General features: G+C 37.5%; 2 long non-coding RNA genes across 2 annotated transcripts; both read left to right on the forward strand.

Annotated features, from left to right (window-relative positions):
- The first annotated feature begins 1,684 nt into the window (after nt 1-1,684).
- LOC118482069 lies at nt 1,685-3,814 on the forward strand. The gene is made up of 3 exons (XR_004867038.1): nt 1,685-1,818; nt 2,331-2,397; nt 3,640-3,814. It is a non-coding gene; the product is annotated as an uncharacterized LOC118482069 (long non-coding RNA).
- A 3,649-nt stretch (nt 3,815-7,463) lies between these two features.
- Nucleotides 7,464-23,244, forward strand: LOC110926861. The gene is made up of 3 exons (XR_002585415.2): nt 7,464-7,595; nt 8,108-8,174; nt 23,070-23,244. It is a non-coding gene; the product is annotated as an uncharacterized LOC110926861 (long non-coding RNA).
- Nucleotides 23,245-25,964: the final 2,720 nt, after the last annotated feature.

Raw genomic sequence — 25,964 nt, forward strand, 5'->3', positions numbered from 1 at the left:
AATCACATCTGCCATGATCGTCAACATGCTTGCAGAGGTTAACAGGGAATCTTTATTTAGGCAGATCAATTTAAAAGGAATGGTTTCGATTTATTTCATACATATTAAAACAAAACTCATAACATACGTTCCATAATCTCAAATACAATCACATATTGCCCTAAACGGGTCTTTTAAACAAGTACACACCTACTTAGAGGTTTTAAAATAAGTGACAAGTCCACGCAGGGACTAATATAAGATAAGTGTCCATGCAAGGACTAAAAGATAAGTCCACGTAGGGACTGAAATACGATAAATGTCCACGCAGGGACTTATTTCAAAGTAGAAATTACATTAGTACAACTATTAAGGGCTAGTGGTCACGTTTCTTCTTTTTGCCCTTTAATAGGTTCGCTAAGCCTTTGAGAAATCCTCGGTGGCTCTTTTTCTCTTCCTCGAACTCTCTCTCCACACGATCTAGTCGTTGGAGTATCTCTTCCTGTTCAGGAGGAGAGAAACGTGGTTGTGGCGCTTGTTGCGGAACTGGAGGTCTGGGAGGTATTGGATACCCATGAGCTGAGTAGTCCGGTGTTCCCATGTTCCCATGAGCTCCGTCGGGATATCGTGCATTATATCTAGCCGACACCACATATGGGTCGCGCTCATAATTGTAGTTGTAATGCGCTTGCGACGGTTCGAACGGGTTGTAAGCCATTGGACCCGTGTAAGCAGGTATGGGTTGGTCATACCCAAATGGTGGCGAATTTGGTGCAGCTGGTGCGGAGTTCGCCTCCTGTATAGGACTTGAAGGTCCTTCTTCTTGTAGTGGCGGGTAATGGCTACTACTAGAGTGTCGAGGGGTGCTGAAGTGGAAATCCCCTCCTCCTCGTGTGGACATACGAGCATTTGTTCTCCTACGCCTTGGCGGATCAGGCATTACTGGCTGTACCGGTGGCGGAGGTGGTGGCGTAACTGCCACGAAGCGTGAATCCTCGGAGGGATCCTGTGGATGTCGCGGTTGTTGTGATGTCTGCTGAGGTGGCGTGTAGTACCACTCATGTCGGTCAAACAACGCTTGAAAGCTATCAGGCCCCTGATAGGGTGTGCCATGGAAGGATGACCCATCAGAGACTTCTATTGGATGCGTGGGCGTACCACGAGCAGGTTCTGTCGGATCAGTATCTTCGTCCATATGATCTTCGGAGAAGTGATCTTGTGGCCCTAGTGGAACAAAACCTGATGGTTCCTGGATGTAGTCAGCTGGATTAAACTGACCTATGAAGTATGGAGTAGGGTCGTCATAATTCCGGTGTGACACCGAACGCTGTAGAGGTATGAAGGAGGGTTGCGGGTTGTTGGGGTCATTCTCGGAATTTGGCCCGAATGAGTGCCGGTACGACGGCGTCGAGCTATGCGAGGTGGAATGCCTCGCAGGTTCATAGAGGTCTCTTCGCCTCTTGTAACACCCCAAAAATATAGATTTCATATTATAAATTAAATGACGGTAATTATCAAGATAAAATAACTAGGAATAAACAACCTAGTTAGTTAAAAAGCTTGAAATGACAAAATAAACATGGTTAAAACACCCTTTACAAAAACTTGTGTAAAGTGGAGGGACTAGACATGGGCAAATGAATTAAGGTTTCAATTAAATTAAAAATTAAACACAAAACACCCACATACGTGGTGTGTTCTGCGATTCCAACCAGAGCCAGGGGAGCTCTCATGCTCAAAACCCTAATGTGCAAGGATTGATCAAATCAAGAGGCCAAATCAAACCCAAATCAAAATCCAAGAACAAATTAGTGATCACCTTAGTGAAGTGATCACAAGGTATGTCAAATTTCACACTTTGATTCCATCTCAAACTCTAGTTAAACACATGAGATTTGAGATTATAGCTTGCATGATAGTTGTTTGGATGAAATTGGAATAAAATCATGTTTAGGGGTAAACCCTAGTCGTTATCTTGTTGAAATAATGATGAAACTATGAAGTTCATGATCATCCACCATGTGTGTGTAGTGGGTTTTGTAGAAAAATGATGAACCCTAGAATCATGATTAGTAAACTAGTGTTATTTGAAACTCTATGAAGTTAATCTTGGTATTGAACTATAAATTAGTTGATTAACTAGTAAAAGATGTTAAAATCTTGGCTAAATAAATAGTCATGAACTTGATTGTTGATTTCGTGAAATTATGCCCTTTAGGTGTTTGTTGAAATGCCTAAAAGAAAGCTAGATATGGTGATTTCGAACGAAACGCATATTTAAATGATAAGATGAATTATGCGTTATAAGATATGAATAGAGTGCTAAACAAAGTGTTGATTGAACTCTATAGGCAAAGGAGCCGAGTCTTCAAGCGGACAAGCCGGAGCGGACACGCGCTTGAAAGGAACGCTTTAAAGGTACGCGACTTGTCATCTCATTACATTTATGGAGATTTGCCTAGTCGTAGATATGTTTGATATTGGTATGGCTAAAATAGATGCGCTTGGTGAGTCTAAGAAGTGATGGAATTCACTCGACAATCCAAGCGGGTCAAAAGAGATAGTTAAAATATTTATGATGTGGAAATAGTGAACTTGTAATCAATTGGTAAGTCTAAGAAGTGATGGAATTCACTCGACAAACCAAACGGGTCGAAACAAATAGTTGGTTAGACATGCTTATTGGTAATATTGTTTAATTAGTCATAATGGGAATGTCAGTAAAGTGACGTAAGTCACTATAGAAAAAAAAACGAGTTAAAATAATGGTCGAAATGGTAGTGTTCGAAGTGACTCGAACGTCACTCGTTAAATATGAGTTATAAAAGCAGAAAACATGGATTGGAAGAGACACGCTAAGGTTGACAATCCCGAGAATGTGCAATTATGGTTAGAAAGTAATGTCGATGAATTATGAAGGTACGTAACTTGATTGGTTACTTTAAGCGAGTTGTTGATAAGTTTTGTAAATCTTATTATTGAAACGAAATCTGCGTTGAAATTATATTGATTATGGTTGGAATGTAAATTAATAGATTTAGTATAGTCGACGAACCAATTGGTAGTCATCATAAGTGGATGATTCCACAAGATGAGCCAATGGATCTTTTAGTTGTGAAAATTATAGTTTTAAACGTTCTAGTAGTCGATAATGGCGATAATAATCACAAAGACATTAAACTATGAAATTGGTAAGAAATGTGGTTGACAATAAGCCCCGGATGTTGGACATAAGGCGCCATAGGTTTATTAGTTAAAAGGTAGTAAAATGGCTAAGTTAGAATGGGTCGAATAATTGTATAGGGACATATAGTCTTTCGGTCCGTAATCAAATCTTTCGATATGAAATTTGTAATAGACGTGTCGGTAACGAATTTACAGACGCATAGGAAAAAGAATCACCTAAAACGGACTTACGAGTCAAAAGTTATGGCTATTTAAAGTTGGAACTTGATTGAATTCGGAGCTGGGAATTTGCAGCATCAGAAAAACAAACCTGCTGTGAATTTAGGGGCTAGGCGTCACGCGAGCCTCCTTGGCGTCACGCGACGCCCTTGTTCCGGAAAAGTTATATTTTTTTATTTAATGTTGACCCATGGAACTTGTTTGTAACCCTTTTAACTTGATCAAAACTAACTTTTGTTGTGGTTTTGATCTTAGGTGATGATGGAAACTAACCGGAAGATGATCGAGCAAACTTTTGAAGAACCGAACACTATCTACAAGCTTCCGCAATGTTTTAAATCTTTACTAGACTTGGTTTACGGGTTGTAAACAATTGTTAAACAACTTTTGAAATGTTTTAACTTAGTCGTTGGTTGACTTAAGATTTTGCTACTTATGAACTTCTTGTATGAATTTTATGCTAATTAAGTAAACTTTTATTTACAATGGTATAATTTATTATAAAAATCAAGTTAAATTAGATGGGTGTTACAAGTTGGTATCAGAGCCTTGGTTTAAGAGATTCAAGCATGGTGGGAAAACTATGCTTGGACTTAAACCTTATGCTCTTGATAAAGATTGGTGTTCGGTTCGAGGCTTGATCGCAAATCCGGTAGGTACGTGTATTTTAATGGTTTAGCATGTTAAAGTGTTGTAAATAACACATAGGGTTATCGTGTAATATACGATACCTCAATTAAATAATAGACATAGTTAACAAAATTACGTGCGTTAAAACGTGTAGTAGAAAAGCCTTGTATTATGATACGGGCATTTAATAAAATTAACATTACTAACTTTTATGAATGTTCTAATAGGAAGAAACTCGCATATGAAGATGACGAGGGTTGAACAAATTATGGATATGATGAAGGAACGGTCCAAAGAGCATGCTCATCAAGGACATAAATCGCGTGATGATCACGAACAAAGTTCACGGCAAGAGAAGCCCGTTAGGGCAAGCGTTACCAGGTGCACGCTTTTAAGTTTAATCGCATAAGTAGTAATATGCAACAAACACGTAGGGGATAACGGTTGCATATATCTGATAAAACTTGAATAGGATATCTATTCAGGATGATGTTTCTAAGAGAAGTTTAATAGAAATATGTGTTATTCACGATGATGAATAACAAAGAAATAATAGGATTAATTCATATGGAAACTTGGACGGGGGGTAATTATCCAAGTGGAAAACTCTCAATATAATGTATTGAGAAAAGTAGCGATCACATTAACAAAGGTGATTATATAATAGTTCGATAGAAAAGATAACATTTTATATGTTCAAATGTAAAACTAGTAAAACTAATGATCGTTGTTTTGCAAATAAATAAAGTTTTACTAAATGAAATCAGAGATATGAAATAAATAGAGGCATTACTTACGTAGGATGTGGTGTGAAAGCTATAAAAGGGTCATGTGTATCGTGTGTTGATTGCTTACTCTGGCCAAGTAAGTAATGGCATATGATACCATGAGCTTTCTGTAGCGGACACATTTACGTCCGATGTAGTAAGGGCAGTGTGAATGGGACTAACTTAAATGGTACCCAAATGAATCAAATAAATAAGATGTTTGATAGTAAACGTAAACGCAAGTCGGACGACGGAAGCGTATTACGTTAAAATGACGAGCCCGAGAGAAGGGATAAATATCGAAGTAAATGAAAATACAAACCAACTAATGAGAATGCTAAGGCATGGGGATAAAGGTTTGACTGACATAAGTGATGAAATTCACATGGACAAGTCAAACGAAATAAATAACGAATAAAGGACTTAATTGAATAAAAGCGATGGATTTCGCTAAGACGACCAATAAATTAAAAATGATGTCTAAGACCATATAAAAATGGTTACTTGACAATGATGACGGTAAACATACCCGATGGACGAGTAGGATTGTGGGTGAATGCGTAAACCAAGAGACGGGAACGTGAAATAGAAAGTCAAAAGACTCGGAATATGAGTCATGACTAAAAGATGACAAGAATTTTCGCAATATAAGTTTTGGTAATTGCGTTCAACCATTTCAAAGTTGGACGGGTCAAATAAAGAATGAGTTTGACATTCATAAGCAATGAAAAATTCACCCAAAAAGAGTCAAACGATTCAATTAAGGAATAACACTTAATATAATAGGAAAACGCAAACCGGTGAACCCGGAAAATGAAAACATGTATAATGATGAAGATATGTATTGGGAGGGGGTGTACTTACACTCGAACCCGAAAAATGCAAATATGTCTCTCAACGGGTCGTTTTTGTAAAACGACAAATTTGAGGACAAAGTCGGAATATAAAAATGAAACAAAGTCTTAATGCATACCGGGAGGGTTGCAATAATAACGACTTCGGTAAAATACCCGGTTGATGGGTAAGGATTTAAACACATATGTAGACTAGGAAACAGGAACACGGATGGAAACTCAAAAGACTCGGGTTTCGGGTCATGACTAAAAGACGATAAGATGCTGTAAATTGAAATTTTGACAAATTACGTTCAACTATTTTAAAGTTGAACGGGTTGAATAAAGAATGAAAATTTTCATTCATAAGCAAAGGAATTTCATACGAACAAGACAAAAGAATTAAATAAATGATGGCGCTTGCTAATGAAAGTGAGCTTGAATCGAATAAATAAAAGTGTGAAATACTAATGAACCTATATAATGGGTTTAAAAGAAATATAATTAGAAATCGGGGAAAACAGTGAGCATAGGACGAACTGACGCGTAAGCAACGTCAGAAGTCATAAGTCGGAAGGTTAGTCCGAAAGTAAACGAATGAAGCCTTAAACTACGGCCAAGACCAACTAAAGTTCAAAAAGCGAAAACAAATGATTCCAAACATAAGGGATGCCTTGAAGCTATATAGGTATATATACATTTGAAAATAAATACGAATAAAAGATGATCTACGGGATCATCATAACCTACGGGTCGATTGAGTTAAATGTGGGAACTGATTTTAAATTCCACGAATTAAATAATATCGGAAGGAAATGAATCATCGGACTTAAAATTCCTAGAAGTAATAAAAGGATATAAGACAAGGTGAAGAGAAAACGTTAAACTAAAATTTAGTTTTAGTAAGAAATGACGTTTTAACAAATATAAAAGTATTATGAGAGAAGTTAAGAAAAGGTTAATATTAAAGGATTAAGGTCTAGACACCGATAGGTGTAAAAACAATACATTCGAAAGGAGGATTTTCGATGATGAAAATTTTATATAAACCTAAACATGGCGTGACGTGATCATGGCCAAGAAAGGTAAGGTGGAGTATAATCACATTGTAGCCCGAGTAAACGGTAAAAAGTAACTGGATTAATAAGTCTAGTTAGTGAGACCGGTTAAGGTCATTTAAATAAATTTAGTTGCTTGTAAGCGGTGGATTCTGTATATCTGAACCGAATAAATGAGTTTGAAAACAAAAAAAAAAAAGAAATAGTGGCTAAAAGTGAAAGATTTCACTAAAAGACCTTTAAACGGGTCAAGGTAACGGATTCACAAAGAGTTCGATAATATATAAAAGCGATGAATATCGCTAAGTTAACTAAACTAGTAGAAATAACGGAAACACGTTATTTCAAGTTACATTATGTCGTATGAGGTACGTAGATGTTTCGTAACCAAAAAGATATTACCGTATTTTTCGGGTAATACTAACAATTGGCTAAGGTATGAGTAATGCTTAAAAGATTACCCAGGTCAAATGCATTGAGTTTAAAACCCGATGAACTATGTAAGAAAGGTTTCGAGGACGAAACCTCTTTAAGGGGGGTAGACTTGTAACACCCCAAAAATATAGATTTCATATTATAAATTAAATGACGGTAATTATCAAGATAAAATAACTAGGAATAAACAACCTAGTTAGTTAAAAAGCTTGAAATGACAAAATAAACATGGTTAAAACACCCTTTACAAAAACTTGTGTAAAGTGGAGGGACTAGACATGGGCAAATGAATTAAGGTTTCAATTAAATTAAAAATTAAACACAAAGCACCCACATACGTGGTGTGTTCTGCGATTCCAACCAGAGCCAGGGGAGCTCTCATGCTCAAAACCCTAATGTGCAAGGATTGATCAAATCAAGAGGCCAAATCAAACCCAAATCAAAATCCAAGAACAAATTAGTGATCACCTTAGTGAAGTGATCACAAGGTATGTCAAATTTCACACTTTGATTCCATCTCAAACTCTAGTTAAACACATGAGATTTGAGATTATAGCTTGCATGATAGTTGTTTGGATGAAATTGGAATAAAATCATGTTTAGGGGTAAACCCTAGTCGTTATCTTGTTGAAATAATGATGAAACTATGAAGTTCATGATCATCCACCATGTGTGTGTAGTGGGTTTTGTAGAAAAATGATGAACCCTAGAATCATGATTAGTAAACTAGTGTTATTTGAAACTCTATGAAGTTAATCTTGGTATTGAACTATAAATTAGTTGATTAACTAGTAAAAGATGTTAAAATCTTGGCTAAATAAATAGTCATGAACTTGATTGTTGATTTCGTGAAATTATGCCCTTTAGGTGTTTGTTGAAATGCCTAAAAGAAAGCTAGATATGGTGATTTCGAACGAAACGCATATTTAAATGATAAGATGAATTATGCATTATAAGATATGAATAGAGTGCTAAACAAAGTGTTGATTGAACTCTATAGGCAAAGGAGCCGAGTCTTCAAGCGGACAAGCCGGAGCGGACACGCGCTTGAAAGGAACGCTTTAAAGGTACGCGACTTGTCATCTCATTACATTTATGGAGATTTGCCTAGTCGTAGATATGTTTGATATTGGTATGGCTAAAATAGATGCGCTTGGTGAGTCTAAGAAGTGATGGAATTCACTCGACAATCCAAGCGGGTCAAAAGAGATAGTTAAAATATTTATGATGTGGAAATAGTGAATTTGTAATCAATTGGTAAGTCTAAGAAGTGATGGAATTCACTCGACAAACCAAACGGGTCGAAACAAATAGTTGGTTAGACATGCTTATTGGTAATATTGTTTAATTAGTCATAATGGGAATGTCAGTAAAGTGACGTAAGTCACTATAGAAAAAAAAAACGAGTTAAAATAATGGTCGAAATGGTAGTGTTCGAAGTGACTCGAACGTCACTCGTTAAATATGAGTTATAAAAGCAGAAAACATGGATTGGAAGAGACACGCTAAGGTTGACAATCCCGAGAATGTGCAATTATGGTTAGAAAGTAATGTCGATGTCACACCCCAATTTTCCACGTGTCACCGGTGGGCCCGGTGGGGAGTATAGTGACGTAGTTGGCATCATCATAGACAAACAACACAATATCTAAATGCACAGCGGAAGCAGAAGATAATTATATTACATTCCGAATATAAGTAATGTCAAAGTATTACAACGGAAGGTAAAGGATCCACAGGCGGATCAATAAAAGAAAACTGTTCAATAGACTTTAGGCATCTAGAACTTGCAAGATTCCTTAGTGACGCCCTGAGCTCCCAGCCAATTACGCATAATACCTGTCACTTAACCTTTTGGAAAAATACGTCAGTTTACACTGGTAAATACAATTAACTGACTCATTTTGGAAAAAGAGTTTGAAAAGTGATTTGAGTGCAAACGGCACAAAATATCTTGACACATTGATTAAAATGCACAGAGGCAAAATTAATCTTTATACTTGGGACAATTTTATTAATAAAAATCTTGTATCCGATTTACATGGTTGTCCAACATTTAGGGCCGGTGATTATACAATACAAGCCGGACAAGATTAATCGACACACCACAAATATAATCTCACAAGAAGATACTCTCACGAGTGAGTATACGTTATACATATGCAACAGGAGGTGTTTTGCCTACACCTTGTGCTTACGTCGTGGCCATTCACTTTTTAAAATGAGCCAAGGATATCCAGGACACGGTCATTAACCCCCAATGTTATTTGTTATCAATCAACACAGATTAAAACGGGATTATGCAATTTAATCATCTCCGATTAAACAGTTTCTACACCCGACCAAGCGGTATTTTTATAATACCGTATCCCAAGCCCGTATAAGGGAAAATAAGTTAAAAGTATTTACCTGAGCTAGCTCCTGTCTTAAATAGCAAGAATAATAACTCAGCCGTATTCCTAAGTAAGCGTAGGTACAATTTACCGGAAAGCTCTAGTCTGGAACGATGGTATAAATAACCAATTAGAATACTAACGGGTCTTTAATTAAGCCTAAGCTTAGACCGGTTAGTTTTAAGGAAATACACGGTTCAAGCGCACGATTAAGCGAAGACCGGATAGAACGTGATTTAGACCCGACAAGTTTGAATACTTGTATAATATGGGTATACTAAATACATTCTGGATTTTGAGACAAAAATGATAACGTTTGACCCGTTTCGGTCAATCTATGCAAACTAGTTACATAAACCGAACCGAACGCAAAAAGGGCGTTACGGGTAGCCGAATGAGTCATATGTAAGTTCCCTGAGATATTATGCTTTAAATATGATATAATATCAGTAAGTTATGTTCTATTATGCCCCGAATAGTTTTAAACTCAATTTATGCCTTAGAAGGGCATTTTGGTTATTTAAAAGATTATAAAAGAGTAAAATTGTAAATCTGAGTTACGGGTCTGGTTTATACAGTAAATATACTTCATTTAGCATATTATAACAGTAGGGTATGACCCATATACCAAACTTATCATTTAAAAATCAATCTATGCACCGTAGGGGTATTTTAGTAATTTCACAAGGGCTAAAAATGCCAAAACTGGAAATCTGAGTTCAAACATTTATACTTACTGTTATTATATGAAAATATACCAAATACATCAGTAGGTATGAGTCTTATATGTTTAAAATGAGTATAACGCTTACTATGCGCTAAAAACGCTAAAAATGCGATTTAGAGCCGTTTCCGGGTTTTCAAAAGAAAGCTGAGATTTTTATATTTCCAGAACGCTCAAAATAATTTATTTAACAAATAAGATCAGTAGAAACAGGTTTGAGGTCAAAAGAATGTATAAAACTCATTTTATGGCTTAAACGGTCAAAACCGGCATCCACCGAATCGACTTAGCGACGTATGATCCGTTCAGCCAAAAATCAAATAAAAATCATCAAAAATCCCAAAATATTATATAACATCAGTGGGTAAAAAGTTTTGTATCAAAACGTGGCCTGAAATGGGTCATATGCGAAATGCGCCGTTTATGTAACTTTAAGATATAGTTTTACGCTATCGGCCATAATTCAAAGTCTGGACCACCAACGGGTCTCAAATTTTCGGTGCAAGTTTATATATTGGAAATAAAGATTTCTACTCTTTCACTTTTCCAAAAATCACGTTTATATCAAAAAGGGCAAAATAGTCAACTTTAAGCATAAATCGGAACATGCAAATGAATCGGCTAAGAATAGACTCGAGATATAAAAATTCCAGAGAGTTTTACCAAAATAAAAATGGTTCAAAGTACTCTCCAATACAGGTCTCAAACATGCATGTACGGATCCGAATCGATAGTCTACGAAAAAAATCTTTTTATAAGACTTTCGGTTCCGATTCGTATTTATACTCAAGATTGTCGAGTTGATCATGGTAAAACACATTCTTATATTCATTATAAAGCTATCTATGATGATCAAATAGATTGCATGTCATCTACATTACCATTTAAGCTATTTTTCACAAAAACCATTTCTGTTGACTTTTTAGAAACAAGTTTGACTCGACAATTAGCATGCATTAAGTGGGAATCAGAGAATACCCTTTTGAGGGTTTGTTTCCCACGTAAATACCAACATATATCTGGTTTCAATTTGAGAAAAGACTGAGTGAAACTCGTTTAATCAGAAAGTCAAAGTGTATGAACAATCAGTTTGACTTTTACTAATAATTGATGCAAGAACGAATTAAGGACTGAATTAGAAGCTTACAAAGGTCCTATTGATGCTTAGTTAACACTAGGATGTTGCCTTGACGTTCAGATTTGCTCCAGGAAGTTGTCTTGAGAGTGTTACAAGTTGGATGTTCTTGATCACAATGTATGAGCTCAAAGAAATGAGCTTTTGATCTGTTTTATGGATGAAATCAGAGGTAGTAGCAAGTTCTCAGTAGCCTAGGCATGCAAGGACTTTCATTGGATCAAAAGAGAGGTGATAACAGCTGTTTACAACTTCAAATTCGGACCCAAAATGGTCATTTTCGCGATTTCTGTTACTGGCAGTCCCACGCGGCCCGCCTGGGCATGTCCAGGCGGGTCGCCTGACCCTCTGATCAGCCAAACAAGTTTCAAACATTGACAGCTTTGGTCCCTGGTTTTGCACGCGATGTTTCGGCTGCTTATTTTGACTCGTAAACCCCCAAACTTGGTTTCTAAGAACCTTAGGACATTTACCAACATGGTAATGTCCTCGGATAACTTTGCGCTCAACCGAAAAGCCATGAAATTCGACGTTGACGCTTTTAGCCCCTCAAGTACGGTTTTGGCCATAACTTTCTCATACGTTAACGAAACTTCACGAAATTTTTACCACATATTCTAGTGAGTATATTTTAGCATTATAAAGCTTCGGGTCTGCCAAAAGTTCACTCAGAGGTATAAATTCAACATGTTGACACTTTTGGCCCCTATAGTTTGTAATTCCTCACTTTTGTGCAATTTCCGCGTCGTATGATCCATGAATCATCCGTTTAAGGTTATGAACATTATGTAGGGTTATCATAGAGTCTATTTATCCATTGTTGACACTTTGGACCCTTACGTTCCATAGTTTTCACTGTTTGTCAATTTTAGTCCCTCTAAAGTATGTTTTCACATACCGGAACCTTATGACACGTGTCAAGACATTATTGGACGAAATTTTTCGAGGTGTTACATCCTCACCCCCTTAAAAGAAATCTCGACCTCGAGATTTACTGAAACAAATGAGGATATTTCTCTTTCATCGTGGATTCCACTTCCCACGTGTATTCGGGACCTCTACGGGCATCCCATTTGACCTTAACAATAGGCACGTGCTTCCTTCGAAGCTTCTTCACCTGTCGGTCCTCAATCGACAAAGGTTTTTCCACGAACTTCAAACTCTCGTCTATGTGTATATCTGTATGCGGTATAACCAGTGATTCGTCAGCGAAACACTTCTTCAATTTACAGATGTGGGGCACATGGCGTTAAGTTCTTCAGGCAAGTTTAACTTGTAAGCGACTGACCCGACACGTTCGACAAATCTCGAAAGGTCCTTCGTATCTCGGGCTTAGCTTGCCTTTCTTACCAAATCGCATCACCCCCTTCCGGGGCGATACCTTAAGTAACACTTTTCCACCTACTTTGACGTGAAAATCTTTGCGCCTTGGATCCGCATTCGATACGGGTTTATCATTATATCACAAGTCTTCCAACCGTTATGTGATAGTGCTTCTTGGCTTATTGGCGAAACATATCCCTTAATCCTTAGGGTGTAATACATTGCGAGTTCCACCAAGCTCCTTAAATAGGCTTTTAGCTCATAAGTTATATGATCTATGATACATTCGATTCCTTCGAATGATTTTTATATATAATCAGAGTTTAACTAGCCTGATACTTATTTAATTTGGCACACCCTTCCAGAGTGATGTCTTTGATGAACCTTATTTCTTAACAAGGACTTAGGAGGGCTGCTATTTTCACAACTCTTTGATTTTTCTGCCAAAACCGGCAAGCTTACAGATGATCATGGATTTGCCTGATCTTATTCGTTGTTTCCAAGGCAACTATCAGACCGGATGATTGGACTTACCAATCTTCTATTTAGCAATAGATAATTTAACATCCCATCTAAGCAAGGTCCCCAAAGGAGTAGCCTTGATACTTATACATCACTATTATAGAAATGCTTATCTTAATGTGAGATGGTTCTTCCAACCATTACTTAAAACTAATCTTAAGGGATAGTTAATTCTCTCAGTTAGTCGAACAATCGACGATCCTGGGCAGCTGATGGAAATTCTCAATTGTTGCTTAATTTGGGGTTGTGGTATTCAATGCATAAGCAGAATGAACCTTCTTTCTTAATTAACAATGCCGATTTCTTCAGGATATCGAGTTAGGCTATATGGATCCTTTATTTTAAAACTTACTTATTTGGGGTTTCGATTCTTCCAATGATGGTACTAGCTACCTTGAAGGTTTCATAATATAATAACCTGAAATGGGATATAGATCTTAACTCTACTTGCCTCTCAAGAGGTGATCATGGTAATTCTTATAAGGAAGCTAATTATGACACATAAGGATGTCAGAGATTTCCGTACTCTCAGGCTTTGGCTCATCTATCGCTGTCGGTTTCAGATAAACGACACATTCCCTTTGCCTTTGCAAAGATGCCCTAAGTAGAGATACTTATAGGGACATTTCTATATTGGATATCTTCTTTGAATACTACTAGTCGACTTTAGTACAATATGACTATTGGGATATCTTCGTGGATCCCATGCATTAAACCTCCATACTGATCAGGCATGGAAGCAATCTATGGGACACACTAGGATACGCAAATCCTCATATGGTACTCTTATCAAACATAGTTTGGCATTCGCAGGCGATATCAAACAATGAGAAGAAACAGAGAGAAAAATAATAATAATTAAAATAACATATGTTGTCGTATTCTATGCGAAGAAAGAGTACCCTTAGATCTTTCGGAAGGATCCCTTGCCGATACGAGAAGAATCGGTTACTAAGGTTTCCTTGGTAATTTATACCTTGTGGCTAATATAAGGTTTACTAGGCTTATGGTTTATGAAGGTTTATTATTATACAAGTGCTTATATTTAATCGAAATGGAAGTTTTCACAAACTAGGCGCCTAGCTCGGTTGGCTATGCGCGCGAAAGGGTGCGGCCTAGACCCAGATTCGATTCCGGGGATGGCCGGTTCTACCATTTTTGCGACTTATCGATTTCTCACAGGAACGGAAAAATAGTCCTGGTAAATTTTCTACTTGTAAGTTTTACCTTACACTTAATATATATATATATATATATATATATATATATATATATATATATATAGTCCTTATGAAGAGTTTTAAAATTTGATATACTTATAGTTTACGAAGGGTTTACTGGTATCCGAACCAAAATAAAACTCTTAGCATTTAAATTACTGATAAAACAACAAGGAATTGTACCTGATGTCATTATTTATGGGCCAGCTTAGGCATTTTAGGCGCTTTAAATTTTTGGCTTTACTTCCTCCGCCGCATTTCCTTTGACATATTTAGGGCACGTAGTCTTGATGTGGCCTTTCTCATTACAGCCAAAACAAACTGCATTCTTCATGTCCTTACAGTCCAATGTTTTATGTCCCTTAGACTTGCAGATCCCACAAGCCCTGGGCTGTGATTTGGATCTTGGTTCGAACCTGCATTTCCCAAAATGGCGCTTCTTGCAGGTCTCACATACTGGTTTCTTGTCAGACTTTTGTTTGTTCTTTTTCTTAGAACTCTGGGAGTTATCTACCTCCCTTTTCCTTTTTAGTTCATCCTTTGCATCCGAGGCATGAACGAGATCCTCCTTAAGAGTAAGGAAATGTGGTCCTAGATAAAACTTGGACTGAGCAGCATGAGGCTCCTTTAACTTTTTCACAGCCTTCTTCACAGCTTTTCCAACGGCTGCGTCTATCATATTTTGAAGAACATCTTTGGAAATTCTAAGGTTTACAATTTCAGCATCATTAGCATGCGTCGCGTCATCAATGGCGCGATTGACTGTTATCTTACCCGAGTTTGCCATACTCGATATTGGTTCCTAATACCAATAAAACAATTTCTTAGTTGAAATCCAACAACTGCTATTTTTCACTCTGATGGCCTTAATATATACTAACCATGGTGTTAATCACCTATACAGGCTATTATAGCACTAACATTCTTAATGAACGTTATTTAAAATATATTAATATTACTTAGCCTAGGTCGCAAAAGACCATCAATGGCATTAAAGGTTTGGACCTAGTCCATTACCTTTCTGACAGAGGATCAAAACGTCACATCTGACTTTATTATATTAAAGAATTTAGGGAGCTTGAAAGCTTGCCATAGGAATATCAGAAAAGAGTGATTCCTATTTAGATATAAAATATCCATCTAAGGTTTGTTGGAGCATTTTCTAAAGTGTTATCGGCCAATTTCTACTTCGTATAAAATGACCGAAGTCCTACCAAGACGGATACAACAGTTCTCAACAGTGATCGTTCATTATTGAATCACATGTGTCAGTATCAATTAAATTTCTGCATAAACTGCTTGATAAGGAAAAGTACCTGCTATATAGTTATCCTTCCTGGCATTCATCCGGAAGACTCATGCATTTGTTTTCCTGGCCTCTCAGGCTTCTTTATAAGCTTTGGGCAGTTGGTTTTGATGTGCCCTTCCTCGTTACAGTTGTAGCATGTGGCGTTCTTTAACCCCTTGCAATCTAAGGTTTTGTGGCCTTTGGTCTTGCAAATTCTACACAATTTAGCGCGTGGGTCTATTGTACATTTTCCAAAATGCTGCTTTTTGCAGTTATTGCATTTGGGTCTGTTATCAGACTGACTCGAGTTCTTCCTAAACTCGGAATCTTTCCCACGCTCCGAGCTTCCCTTCTTCTTCTTGTTAGTTTGATGAGAGTTTTCCTCCTCTCTTTCTCTTCTTCTCTCGCCAGAAGCCTTAACAGACTTAATTCTGATTGCATCTAAGGTGAGAGATAAGGATAAGTCCACCGCGGACCTATATGTGGTTGGCCTAGATGCTTTAACATTCCCTTTTATCTCTGGTGCTAGGCCTCCAATGAAACGCGCTATGCGTTTAGGTTCAGGGGTGACTAAATAAGGAACTAGGCGGGACATAGTGTTGAAACTTGTCACATATGCCGGACAATTCAAATCTTCCATGACCAAAGTCAAGAAGTCTGATTCTATCTTTTCTACTTCATGCTGAGGGCAATAGTTTTCCTTGACTAAAGCAACAAATTGTCCCCAAGATAAGTTGTAGAGTAGAACTTTCCCCGTGGCTTGGAGCAATGATCTCCACCATGCCAACGCTTCTCCTTTAAATGATTGTGAAACAAATTTCACAACATCTTGCTCCGCACAACCGCTGATGTCAACAACAGCGTCCATCTCATCGAGCCATGTCATGCAATCGATGGCTCCATTTTCTCCTGTAAAGTCTCTGGGCTTGCAAGAGATAAAATATTTATATGAACAGGTCTTAACTGGTGCCTCTTGATGAAACACAACTTGTCTAGACGGAATACTTCTTTGATTTGACAAGTCATGATCATCGTCCCCCCTTGACTCATATGTTTTAGGAGGGGGCTTACTACAAGCCATAGATAGAGTCTTGGAGTGGGTATCATTTGATTCATCATTCTGTCGATCAAGAGCTCGAGTAACAGCATAATCTATTATTGCCTGCAGTTCTGCTCCAGTTACATTAATTCCGGTAGTATCATTGCTCTCCTTCAAACGACTGTTAACTTCATCTAATCCAGCCATGTAGCTTGATTGCTACATAATTATTAACAATGATTTATTCAGAGATTATTATGGAATCATCATGTTTGACGATTTATCAACCATGGTAATATAAGCCATATTGGTTAACTTGTTAGTTATATTTAATTAGCATTTTCCATTATAATTTATCCTAGTTATAAAACATTAAGGATATTAAAGTGGCGCATAAGGCCTAGTCACAAGGACAGTTCTAAATTTTTGTAAGCCATGATTTCAGAGAATCGATGCATTAAGGTTTGAATCACGTTCATTACCTTCTCTTGACAGGGAGTTGTAGACTTCAACTGTCGTTTGTCTTTTATGACAATTAGTATAGCCCGTGGGCATTTCCCTTCTAAGGGGTGGTTATAATATGATCATCTTCTCAGATGTTATTAGTCGAGATCGTATGGATCCTACCGACTATTATGCTTGGACATGGTCCAACACCTTTAGACAGGAGGTCAAGACCACCACTGTCGTTGTCTTATCGGACAACAAGTTTAGCCCGGAGGCACTTCATCACTATCGGATGTTTATAATGTGATCATCTTATAGGATGACACAAGCCATGATTTCTAAATCACTAGGCTAGATAAGAAAATTGGAAGAATCCAATATAAGTTTGATTGTTGTGATTTATCGAATCACATTTGTCAGGAGTGCTAACACGTTCTTAGGCGTTAACAAGGATCTGAATCCCTTGGGTAGGTTTCACCATCTTGGCCGCGTAGGCTAGATTTCACCTTTAAGATTCTTTTTAAAAAAAATGCCTACTGGCAGGGAAGGAAGGATATTTATTTTATTCAGGATTTTATCATAAATCCTAATTTATAAGTTAATAATAGCACAAATGGCCTAGTCGCGTAGACAAGTTAATTTATAAGCCATGATCGTCTGGGATCGAGGCATTTAGTATTAGCACAAAAGGATTAGTCACGAGGAAAAGTTTAATTTATAAGCCATGATCGTCTGGGATCGAGGCATTTAGTAATAGCACAAAAGGCTTAGTCACGAGGACAAGTTTAATTTATAAGCCATGATCGTCTGGGATCGAGGCATTTAGTAATAGCACAAAAGGCTTAGTCACGAGGACAAGTTTAATTTATAAGCCATGATCGTCTGGGATCAAGGCATTTAGGTGTGAATCAAAGTTCATTACCTTTTCTTGACAGGGAGTCATAGACCACCACTGCCTTTTGTCTTATATGACAATTAGTATGGCCCGTAGGCGCTACATCACTATTGGATGTTTAATAAGTTTGGCCCGCAGGCACTACATCACTAATGGATGTTTAATAAGTTTGGCTCGTAGGCACTACATCACTAATGGATGTTTTAAATAAGTTTGGCCCGTAGGCATTAAAAAATAATTATGTCCTTATAAGGACTAATAAGGAAAACGATTTTCAGTAAAAGGAGTTTCTTCTTTATCTTATTTCTGAATGCTTTCTCCTTGGATGTTCGTTCCATTTTAGCCGCGGTACGAGACTCAGCATCTCGGGCTCCGGTGTGGAGAACTCCTATTACGGCTTCTTCGCTTGGCGACGTATCCAATATAAAAATAATCGGAAGCAGTAAATTCCATATTAGAATCGGGAGTATTCCTATGTTAAGTCTAGACTCGAGTATGTGCAATTGTGTCACTGAGATTAAACACATTAGGATAGTGTTTAATTCACTCAATGTTGGCTCTGATACCAACCTGTCACACCCCAATTTTCCACGTGTCACCGGTGGGCCCGGTGGGGAGTATAGTGACGTAGTTGGCATCATCATAGACAAACAACACAATATCTAAATGCACAGCGGAAGCAGAAGATAATTATATTACATTCCGAATATAAGTAATGTCAAAGTATTACAACGGAAGGTAAAGGATCCACAGGCGGATCAATAAAAGAAAACTGTTCAATAGACTTTAGGCATCTAGAACTTGCAAGATTCCTTAGTGACGCCCTGAGCTCCCAGCCAATTACGCATAGTACCTGTCACTTAACCTTTTGGAAAAATACGTCAGTTTACACTGGTAAATACAATTAACTGACTCATTTTGGAAAAAGAGTTTGAAAAGTGATTTGAGTGCAAACGGCACAAAATATCTTGACACATTGATTAAAATGCACAGAGGCAAAATTAATCTTTATACTTGGGACAATTTTATTAATAAAATCTTGTATCCGATTTACATGGTTGTCCAACATTTAGGGCCGGTGATTATACAATACAAGCCGGACAAGATTAATCGACACACCACAAATATAATCTCACAAGAAGATACTCTCACGAGTGAGTATACGTTATACATATGCAACAGGAGGTGTTTTGCCTACACCTTGTGCTTACGTCGTGGCCATTCACTTTTTAAAATGAGCCAAGGATATCCAGGACACGGTCATTAACCCCCAATGTTATTCGTTATCAATCAACACAGATTAAAACGGGATTATGCAATTTAATCATCTCCGATTAAACAGTTTCTACACCCGACCAAGCGGTATTTTTATAATACCGTATCCCAAGCCCGTATAAGGGAAAATAAGTTAAAAGTATTTACCTGAGCTAGCTCCTGTCTTAAATAGCAAGAATAATAACTCAGCCGTATTCCTAAGTAAGCGTAGGTACAATTTACCGGAAAGCTCTAGTCTGGAACGATGGTATAAATAACCAATTAGAATACTAACGGGTCTTTAATTAAGCCTAAGCTTAGACCGGTTAGTTTTAAGGAAATACACGGTTCAAGCGCACGATTAAGCGAAGACCGGATAGAACGTGATTTAGACCCGACAAGTTTGAATACTTGTATAATATGGGTATACTAAATACATTCTGGATTTTGAGACAAAAATGATAACGTTTGACCCGTTTCGGTCAATCTATGCAAACTAGTTACATAAACCGAACCGAACGCAAAAAGGGCGTTACGGGTAGCCGAATGAGTCATATGTAAGTTCCCTGAGATATTATGCTTTAAATATGATATAATATCAGTAAGTTATGTTCTATTATGCCCCGAATAGTTTTAAACTCAATTTATGCCTTAGAAGGGCATTTTGGTTATTTAAAAGATTATAAAAGAGTAAAATTGTAAATCTGAGTTACGGGTCTGGTTTATACAGTAAATATACTTCATTTAGCATATTATAACAGTAGGGTATGACCCATATACCAAACTTATCATTTAAAAATCAATCTATGCACCGTAGGGGTATTTTAGTAATTTCACAAGGGCTAAAAATGCCAAAACTGGAAATCTGAGTTCAAACATTTATACTTACTGTTATTATATGAAAATATACCAAATACATCAGTAGGTATGAGTCTTATATGTTTAAAATGAGTATAACGCTTACTATGCGCTAAAGACGCTAAAAATGCGATTTAGAGCCGTTTCCGGGTTTTCAAAAGAAAGCTGAGATTTTTATATTTCCAGAACACTCAAAATAATTTATTTAACAAATAAGATCAGTAGAAACAGGTTTGAGGTCAAAAGAATGTATAAAACTCATTTTATGGCTTAAACGGTCAAAACCGGCATCCACCGAATCGACTTAGCGACGTATGATCCGTTCAGCCAAAAATCAAATAAAAATCATCAAAAATCCCAAAATATTATATAACATCAGTGGGTAAAAAGTTTTGTATCAAAACGTGGCCTGAAATGGGTCATATGCGAAATGCGCCGTTTATGTAACTTTAAGATATAGTTTTACGCTATCGGCCATAATTCAAAGTCTGGACCACCAACGGGTCTCAAATTTTCGGTGCAAGTTTATATATTGGAAATAAAGATTTCTACTCTTTCACTTTTCCAAAAATCACGTTTATATCAAAAAGGGCAAAATAGTCAACTTTAAGCATAAATCGGAACATGCAAATGAATCGGCTAAGAATAGACTCGAGATATAAAAATTCCAGAGAGTTTTACCAAAATAAAAATGGTTCAAAGTACTCTCCAATACAGGTCTCAAACATGCATGTACGGATCCGAATCGATAGTCTACGAAAAAAATCTTTTTATAAGACTTTCGGTTCCGATTCGTATTTATACTCAAGATTGTCGAGTTGATCATGGTAAAACACATTCTTATATTCATTATAAAGCTATCTATGATGATCAAACAGATTGCATGTCATCTACATTACCATTTAAGCTATTTTTCACAAAAACCATTTCTGTTGACTTTTTAGAAACAAGTTTGACTCGACAATTAGCATGCATTAAGTGGGAATCAGAGAATACCCTTTTGAGGGTTTGTTTCCCACGTAAATACCAACATATATCTGGTTTCAATTTGAGAAAAGACTGAGTGAAACTCGTTTAATCAGAAAGTCAAAGTGTATGAACAATCAGTTTGACTTTTACTAATAATCGATGCAAGAACGAATTAAGGACTGAATTAGAAGCTTACAAAGGTCCTATTGATGCTTAGTTAACACTAGGATGTTGCCTTGACGTTCAGATTTGCTCCAGGAAGTTGTCTTGAGAGTGTTACAAGTTGGATGTTCTTGATCACAATGTATGAGCTCAAAGAAATGAGCTTGATCTGTTTTATGGATGAAATCAGAGGTAGTAGCAAGTTCTCAGTAGCCTAGGCATGCAAGGACTTTCATTGGATCAAAAGAGAGGTGATAACAGCTGTTTACAACTTCAAATTCGGACCCAAAATGGTCATTTTCGCGATTTCTGTTACTGGCAGTCCCACGCGGCCCGCCTGGGCATGTCCAGGCGGGTCGCCTGACCCTCTGATCAGCCAAACAAGTTTCAAACATTGACAGCTTTGGTCCCTGGTCTTGCACGCGATGTTTCGGCTGCTTATTTTGACTCGTAAACCCCCAAACTTGGTTTCTAAGAACCTTAGGACATTTACCAACATGGTAATGTCCTCGGATAACTTTGCGCTCAACCGAAAAGCCATGAAATTCGACGTTGACGCTTTTAGCCCCTCAAGTACGGTTTTGGCCATAACTTTCTCATACGTTAACGAAACTTCACGAAATTTTTACCACATATTCTAGTGAGTATATTTTAGCATTATAAAGCTTCGGGTCTGCCAAAAGTTCACTCAGAGGTATAAATTCAACATGTTGACACTTTTGGCCCCTATAGTTTGTAATTCCTCACTTTTGTGCAATTTCCGCGTCGTATGATCCATGAATCATCCGTTTAAGGTTATGAACATTATGTAGGGTTATCATAGAGTCTATTTATCCATTGTTGACACTTTGGACCCTTACGATCCATAGTTTTCACTGTTTGTCAATTTTAGTCCCTCTAAAGTATGTTTTCACATACCGGAACCTTATGACACGTGTCAAGACATTATTGGACGAAATTTTTCGAGGTGTTACAGTCGATGAATTATGAAGGTACGTAACTTGATTGGTTACTTTAAGCGAGTTGTTGATAAGTTTTGTAAATCTTATTATTGAAACGAAATCTGCGTTGAAATTATATTGATTATGGTTGGAATGTAAATTAATAGATTTAGTATAGTCGACGAACCAATTGGTAGTCATCATAAGTGGATGATTCCACAAGATGAGCCAATGGATCTTTTAGTTGTGAAAATTATAGTTTTAAACGTTCTAGTAGTCGATAATGGCGATAATAATCACAAAGACATTAAACTATGAAATTGGTAAGAAATGTGGTTGACAATAAGCCCCGGATGTTGGACATAAGGCGCCATAGGTTTATTAGTTAAAAGGTAGTAAAATGGCTAAGTTAGAATGGGTCGAATAATTGTATAGGGACATATAGTCTTTCGGTCCGTAATCAAATCTTTCGATATGAAATTTGTAATAGACGTGTCGGTAACGAATTTACAGACGCATAGGAAAAAGAATCACCTAAAACGGACTTACGAGTCAAAAGTTATGGCTATTTAAAGTTGGAACTTGATTGAATTCGGAGCTGGGAATTTGCAGCATCAGAAAAACAAACCTGCTGTGAATTTAGGGGCTAGGCGTCACGCGAGCCTCCTTGGCGTCACGCGACGCCCTTGTTCCGGAAAAGTTATTTTTTTTTATTTAATGTTGACCCATGGAACTTGTTTGTAACCCTTTTAACTTGATCAAAACTAACTTTTGTTGTGGTTTTGATCTTAGGTGATGATGGAAACTAACCGGAAGATGATCGAGCAAACTTTTGAAGAACCGAACACTATCTACAAGCTTCCGCAATGTTTTAAATCTTTACTAGACTTGGTTTACGGGTTGTAAACAATTGTTAAACAACTTTTGAAATGTTTTAACTTAGTCGTTGGTTGACTTAAGATTTTGCTACTTATGAACTTCTTGTATGAATTTTATGCTAATTAAGTAAACTTTTATTTACAATGGTATAATTTATTATAAAAATCAAGTTAAATTAGATGGGTGTTACACCTCTGCGGTTCTTCACTCCTTGTAGTCGAAGGAGCTCGCGTACCTGAAGGCCCGGCTTCGTGATCGTGATGAGTAACGATCTCTCCTCTGCCTCTTCTTCCCCTTCCTCTTCCTCGGAATATCACTGGCGGCATATTTCCTGCTTTATAAAACTTTAAATACCAAGAATAAAAGAAAAGACAAAATTGGAATAACAATTTCGAATTTGTCCTAAGTTCTTGTCTAGACTCAAGTATGTGCAATTGTGTCACTGAGATTAAACACATTAGGATAGTGTTTAATTCACTCAGTGTTGGCTCTGATACCAACCTGTCACACCCCGCTTTCCACGTGTCTCACCGGTGGGCCCGGTGGGGGATTACCGTGACATAGTTGGCAACAATATAGTAAAACCACACAATTATATGAATGCACAGCGGAAGCATAAAGATAAATATAATTCAACCTTTTGAATGTAATATCAAGTGTATTACAGAAGTCGAATTGTATCCACAGGGGATCATAAATAATATAAAGTATTGTTCAGTCAGATACAACATCAAGTTTGCGAGACTATTCGTGATGCTAGGAAGCTATTACCAGCCAATTTCGTGTAGTACCTGCACTTAATCTTTTTGGGGAAAAATACGTCAGTTTACACTGGTAGATACGTTCAACTGACACATTTGAAAATGTTTATTAAAATTGATTTGAATGCACGAGGCACAAACTCTTTTATAACTTGGGAAAATTATTAAAATCTTGTGAACGAATTACATGTCCTTTTATGCGTTCAGTAGCCCGGATCCTGTCCGGGTTAAAGATTAATAGACACACCACATTGCGTAAAACCGTAGTGTAAAAAAAACCAACGGCTACGTCTTTTAATGATAATGTCGACATAATATACCGGGTGTACGCCTACACCGGGATGTCGAGGTCGTGGCCATTTCGTAAAATAATGCCAAGGATATCCGGGACAACGGTCATTAACCCCCCAAAGGCTTTTAAGTAACAAGACTGTTTAAATGAGCCGATCACATTATTCAATTAACCACCTAAGCGATGGAAGATATGATGCTCAATCAAGCGGTATTTTATATACCGTAACCCAAGCCCGTATAAGGGAAAATAAGTTAAAAGTATTTACCTTTGCAAGTATTATCCTTAGTTTGATTAAATCACCGATAGCTTTTACTGGGGCTCCTATTCTGGAACGAAGGTTTTAATTAACCTATTAGAATCCTAACGAGTCTTTATATTGGCCGTAGCCTAGACCGGTTGGTTCCGAAATGTGAATACGGTTTAATCGCGCGAAAAGGCGAAAACCGAGAACGGAGTGTGATTCTGACCCAACAAGTTCAGAGACTTGTTTTAGATGGGTTTAAGGTTCACACTCTGGATTTGGGGTCCAAATAATATAATTTGACCCGTATCGGCTAATTTATGAAAACTAGTTTCATAAGCCGAACCGTGCGCGCATTAGGCGAAACGGTTAACCATGAGAGTCTTACGCTTATTTCCTAAGTCAATATGCCTTAAAGAGGTTGTGGTATCAGTAGGATACCTTCCGTGATGCCCGTAACGAGTTTTAGTTAATATATCGCCCCGTAGGGGTTTTTCGGTCATTTTAAAGACTTTTAAAGAGCTTTTCGAGTTCTACAGGAAATCTGAGTTTCCCGAACAGTTTATATAGTCTAAAATACTTTATTTATTATTTAAAATCAGTAGCAACTGGAATCGGGTCAAAAGACCTTGTAGAACTCAAGTTTTGGCCGAAAAGGGCATATTCGGTATTTACCGAACCGTAGCCATAACCGCAGGTTATGAGCGAGGTAAAAATTATTAAAAATCTTTAAAATTCCAAAAATATTATTTTATAACAGTGGGTAAAAGTTTTGGTGATGAAATCTTGGTTTAGATAGGCGTTATGCTAATTGCGCCGTTTATTACGAAAGTTTCTTATAAATGCGCTATTTAGCATAACTCTCATTCTAGACCTCGGATTGACGTGAAACTTTAAGGACATGCTTATAATTTAGTAAGCAAGGTTATGTTCCATTCACGTGTTCGAAATACTCGTTTTATTTTAAAAAGGCCGTCACGGTCAACTTTTAGGCGATTAACGGAAATGCGTAAAAGACTTGGACAAATTATGAACCGGTCACAGAGGGTTATACCATCATGTAACCTGGTCCTAAGAGAGTCCTAAGGCATATCTATACCTCACTAAAACGGGTCAGAACTGAAGTATTTTAGACCGGCTACGTTGACCAGAAGGTTCCCCTAATTGTGGTTCTTCTTCAGGTACTGACGGAAAGTGACTAGCACTCGAGTGGCGAGGGGTGCTGAAATGAAATTCCCCTCCTCGGGTAGACATCCGTGCTCCTGATCTTCTACGCCTTGGCGGATCTGGAATTACTGGTTGAACCAGTGGCGGTGGTGGTGGTGTAACAGCCACGAACCGCGAATCCTCAGAAGGATCCTATTGTTGTTGTTCATGGGGCGAGTAATTATGTGAAGGTGTAAAATACCAATTATATTGGTCAAACCTCGCCTGGTAGCTGTCGGGACCTTGATAGGGTGTTCCATGGAAGGATGACCCATCCGAGATCTCGATTGGATGATTGGGAGTTC

The sequence above is a fragment of the Helianthus annuus genome, chromosome 9, assembly GCF_002127325.2.
Source record: "Helianthus annuus cultivar XRQ/B chromosome 9, HanXRQr2.0-SUNRISE, whole genome shotgun sequence".
NCBI classification, from domain to species: Eukaryota; Viridiplantae; Streptophyta; class Magnoliopsida; order Asterales; family Asteraceae; genus Helianthus; species Helianthus annuus.